The sequence below is a fragment of the Galeopterus variegatus genome, unplaced genomic scaffold (assembly GCF_000696425.1).
Source record: "Galeopterus variegatus unplaced genomic scaffold, G_variegatus-3.0.2 Scaffold7903, whole genome shotgun sequence".
Lineage (NCBI taxonomy): Eukaryota > Metazoa > Chordata > Mammalia > Dermoptera > Cynocephalidae > Galeopterus > Galeopterus variegatus.
The window spans coordinates 19,861-25,335 of record NW_007734014.1 but is presented as its reverse complement, the minus strand read 5'-3'; the positions used below and the strand labels follow the sequence as shown (position 1 = coordinate 25,335).

The 5,475-nt window shown below is 43.6% G+C and overlaps 1 pseudogene; it reads left to right on the top strand.

The window, feature by feature from the left end:
• The first annotated feature begins 662 nt into the window (after window positions 1-662).
• Window positions 663-3,698, top strand: LOC103607970 (annotated as a pseudogene).
• Window positions 3,699-5,475: the final 1,777 nt, after the last annotated feature.

Here is a 5,475-nt window from a genome sequence, read left to right as displayed (position 1 = left end):
AGTATTCCATTGTGTAGATATACCACATTTTCCATATCCACTCATCCGATGATGGACATTTGGGCTGGTTCCAACTCTTGGCTATTGTAAAGAGTGCTGCGATGAACATTGGGGAACAGGTATACCTTCGACTTGATGATTTCCATTCCCAGCAGTGGGATAGCTGGGTCATATGGTAGATCTATCTGCAATTGTTTGAGAAACCTTCATACCATTTTCCATAGAGGCTGCACCATTTTGCAGTCCCACCAACAATGTATGAGAGTTCCTTTTTCAAAATGAGATAGTTTAAATGGTTTTCCTTGTAAGGTCTTCAAAATCCAGTATGCATTTTACACTCACAGCACATTCAGATAAGGTGCCCTTGAGGTGCTCGATTGTCACATGTGGTTGGTGGTTACAATACTGGAGAGCCCCAGTCTACTTCCTTTCACCATCACAAGCCAAAGCTGAATTATGAACCATGTCCTTCATTCCAATCAGTATTTCAAATATCAGAAGTTCTGGGACAAGAGTCATGTTCATATTGTATGTCATTACCTAGTACAAGGAATGGCATTTAGTAGGTACATGATATATTTATGCAAGTAAATATGATAGCACTAATAGTCATTCAAGTCATGGAAACTCCATTTTCATTCACATTTTCCCTGATAGTTGCCATGGCTGGGCACATTAAAGAAGCCAGTAGAAGTCTTGTCTGCCCGGCTTGTCTTGAGAAACCCATGTACCTAAAATGTGGATAGTCTGCTGCCTCCAGTGCATCAGTTCATTGCAGAAGGAGCCCCATGAGGAGGGTTTACTATGTCTCCTCTGCTCAGTGGTTTCTCAGAAGAATGATACCAAGGCAAATGGTCAGCGAGGGAAGCTGGTGTCCAGGATCAAGGAACTGGAGCCCACACAAGAGCTATTCTGCACTTGAACCCAAGGCCACTGAAGTTCCAAAGTAAGGATCTGTCCTAACACCATTCCCCACGAAGGGCCCAGGAAAGAGCAAGTCTGCTAATGGTCTCCATTAAACATGAGAATTGTCTGAACTCTGGCACCTAAAATTTTTACGCTGAGCAGCAATGCTTCTCACCCCTGTGTATAGATTAGAACCACCTGGAAATTTTAAAGAAAATATAATCTTTAGGTCATGCCCTAAATCTGTACTGTCGTATATGCTAGTTACTGGTGGCAAAGGAGCACTTGAAATGTGGGTACACAGAGAAACTATAATATTTTGAATATATTGAGTTTAATATACATTTTATTAAAATTATTTTCATGTGTTTATAAGGAAATTTAAAATTACAAATGACATTATATTTCTATTGAGAAGCACTGGACTCAACTATGGCTTCTCAAACTTGAATGTGCATTAAATTACCTAGAGATCTGATTAAAATGCAGATTCTGATTCTCTAGCACTGGGCTGGGCTGAGAGTCTGGATTTCTGACATGATTGCAGGTGCTGGTCTTACTGCTGGTTCCTAACCACACATTGAGAGGCAAGACCTTGCACCAACTGAATCTGATACCCTGTATGGCTGTGAAGTCAGGAGTCTGCAATGTTTCTAAGCCCCAAGGTGACTCTAATCCACAGTGGGTGAAAGTGACCACTATGGTGAAGGAATCGTAGTCAAGTTAAATAAAGCAAAAGGTCAAAACAAAGTCAAAACGATTTTAATTGGCAAAAATATTAAAATTTTAAAAAATAAATTAAAAAAATTTAAGGCCCTCCAGGTAATGGGTGGTAAAGTGCATGTGATTGTTGTTCCTGTAGACTTAGGTCCATTGCAGACTCTGGAACTGACCACTGCAGCACGTGCTTCCCTTACTGACCGACTGCTATAGGAAATAATGCCTGATGCGATATCACAACTCTGATTTATTTTTGTCATCCAGTTTGAAGAAAGGTATGCATTTAAAGTGAATTATCACACCTCAGCTCCATGTTCCAATGTCAGGATGCCAGGCCACACCTACCAGCTTCCTGAAACCAGGCTCAGTTGGATATGCCAAGTCTTGCCCATTTCCTCTCTGCTAGCAGTGTCTATTGTAATGTGTCATCTAATCAATGGTGGATGTGTTGTGTGTGAATAGGATGAGTGTGCTTTGGTACATATCCCAGTCCACAACATTGTGAAAAAAATGAATTACTTGGTTTTTTTAAGTGAGTTTATTTCTTGCTTCATCCATCTAGCATTTGGGATGCAGAAACCTATCCCAGACATTTTGTCCTTCACAACCCATCTCTGGGTGTCAGACAGCCTCAGCATCTTCTACTGAGCCAATCAACAAGTGAGCAGAATGAAGTAATTGGTAGTTGGTGCAGAGGGTTTATTTCTGAGGCTCCCATTGGGTCCATCCATTAGTTGCATTAGAACAAGCAGCTCTGGGTTTGGATCCTGATTATTAGAGCTACTTGGAGATGTTGGTAATCCATATAAAGAGGATGAATCCTTTTCAAGATTCCCAGCACTTCTGAACAGTGTCCCATGCAAGTTTTGGGTCTAAGTTGCTACCAAGATCAGAATACATTCCTACTCATGCCCAAGGGAATCCCTTCCTCTATCTTTACTGCCCTGGAGGTAACCCATCTTGTCTCAGGACTCCTAGAAGTATCTACTCATTTCTTTACAACCTCAGGAAAACAAGCCTGGAATACAATAACCTCATCAAGAAAAATAAATGGGAAAATGAATTTCAGATAAAAATCAAACTTTAATATTTCAATATTGTTCTACAATAACTAAACTCATTTTTCCATTATTTATTTACTATATGTCTGTACTTGGACAGAGCCTGTGCTAAATTTTGTAATTGTTTTGATGGCAAACAATAGTCATGGTCTCTCTCTTCATGGGTCATATGTACTAAAGGAAAGAAAAACATTTAATTAAATAATCAAATAACTTAACGTAAAAAAAAGCCTACTATGAATAATAGGGACTTGTTACAAATGTATGTATTTATTCTCTGTATGAAATCTGACCTAATCAGGGAATCCAGGGAAGCTTCTCCCAGAAAATTCTGACTTAGGGAAGAAGACTAGGTTAAAGAAGTAAAAGTAAATTAGGTAATTGGACCTTTGCAGTAGAAGTGAAGAGTGGGCTGATAGTCTGTGTATTTGCTGATTTGCATTTTTTCTTTCTTTCCACAGTGGATGTGACCTTGGATGTTGACACAGCCAACAATCAACTCATCATTTCCATCATTTCTGAGGTGCGCCCATTGTGAAAATTTCCGACAGAATCACAGAGAGTGTGCTGAGAGATTTGAACATGTAATCTGTGTCCTGGGCTCCCCTTGGTTCACCTCTGGCCGCCATTACATGGAGGTGGATGTGGGACAAGCAAAGAATGGGATCTGGGTGTGTGCAAAGAATCTGTCAGTCAACAAGGGGCAGTTTTACTGTCTTCAGAACTTGGCTTCTGGACTGTGGGTTTGAGCAATGAAAAGCACCTCTCAGCCAGCACTAAGCCTTTAACCCCCCTGTGTGTGAGCCCTCGATTACCCCAAGTAGGGATTTTCCTGGATGTGGATATGGGAATCATTTCCTTTTGTAACATTAATGATGGATCCCATGTCTTTACATTCACTAAAGTTTCTGCTGCAGAGCCACTGTGTCCAGTTTTGCTCCTGCAAATGCAAGTAGCGATGATCAAGCCTTCCTGAGTATCTGTCCTGTGATCAATCTGGGATGCCTGTAGATTGAAGTGAGGACTCCCAGAAGGGAACACAGGGTCTGCCAAATCATGGAATATCGCCTTGCAGATGTTTTGTCGCAGCGCCTGTGCAACGTTGCTGGATACTTATTGGATGGCCTGCTGGTTGATCCAAGGGCATGAGCAGCTGGTTGGACATGGCCAGCCCTGGGAACTCGGCAGGTGTGATGAGTGGGCTCTGGGTGTGTAGGCCCTTCTGGTAGGTCATCGGCCCCCAGGGCCAGGGGCAGAGGTGAGGGGCAAATCTTGCCCAGGTAACTGCCCATTGGAGCAGTTGGATAAGGTTGGATCCTTGGATTAGAGAGCTGAGCTCTGAGCATCCTCCTTGAGCTGCCAACTCAGTTAAGTGCGACGCATGGAATGTTAGGCCAGTTGCTGGGACAACCTTTGGAATGTGTGAGTGAGGAATGGGCGTGTGTGCACAGAACCTGCAAGTGAATGCACGTGTAACAGATGCATGAGGAAAAGGCGCGGGCAGGGCATATGCTAGGAGTGGGCGTGTGCAAAAGGTTGTGGAGGGACAGGTGCGTGCAAAGGCTGCGGATCTGCCACCAGAGCCTTGGAGCTTTCCCATCTCCTGCTGAGGGGTGAGGGTGTTCTGCTTGAAGGCAATAAGCTCAAATGTAGGGCAGTGGCCCTTCTTTTCCTGGCCATGTCCCAGAACTTTCATTGCATTGTCCAGGATGGGGTCCTGCCCAGCAGAGGGGGACATGCTGGGGAACTGTGTTCCTAGCTGAGCAGCTCCTGCAGGAGGTGGCAGCTTTGGGATCAGAGCCTGTGTGTCCTCCTACCCTTACCTTGGGAACACTGGAGCAGAGAGCCACTAAGAACAGAAGGCTGGACACCACGCAGATCCTGCTGGGGTGGCGGCTGAGGACTCTGCCAGGGCAGGCTGGGAGGGACGTACTCACCATATGACCCGCCTTGCCACTCCTGGGTATTCAACCAAGAGAAATAAAAACTTATATTTTCACAAAAACCTGTATATGAATGTTTTGGCTGCTTTATTTGTATCTTCTAGATGTAGGATAACTGAGGTTATCTGATTTTTTTGTTTGTTTTTTGTTTTTAGTGAGTTTGTCATAGTTTTCAAGTTGTTTTTCTGGACATAATACTATGATTATGCCTCAATCATTTCACAGTCCAATTAGGGTTAATAGTTTCCAACTGAAGTGACCAAGGCAGCCTTGAAGTTCACCTCGGCTTGACTGTAGGTCCCTCTGCTCCCTCTTCTTAGAGCATTTACTTTAGACAACTTGTAAATGTGCATTATTTCTCTGCTCCTTTGAGATGTAAATTTTTTAAAAAGCCTCTTAGCGGTTAGTTTTGCAACTCAGGAATGTCTTTCTCAAAGACCTGGGAGCCACCCCCTTGAAATGGAATCATCCAGGAAGGTAGTGCCCCCTTCTCTTAGTCTCTGGGAGGGCAGGAGCCTAACTTTAGTGGGTACTGGTTAGTGAACACATGAGGCTTGATCACAGAGGACACTTGCCAACTCAGGAATAACTCAGAGTGCTGGGCACCTCCAATCGATCAGCTTCCCCCCTAAAGTCCTCCAGTCCTTTCCCGCCGCTCACCTCAGTGCTTCAAAACCCTCCTGCCTTTTATCTCAATGCAGCTGAGCTCCAAATGAGTTCTGGCCTCTTCCCCCCATTGCAATAGCCTTGACTCACGTCGTTCTTGTCTGTTTAACTTTGGGGCAATCTTGGCTCTGACAAACATAAAATGCAGAAGCCTTGCATTTGTATAGATTCTTTTACCA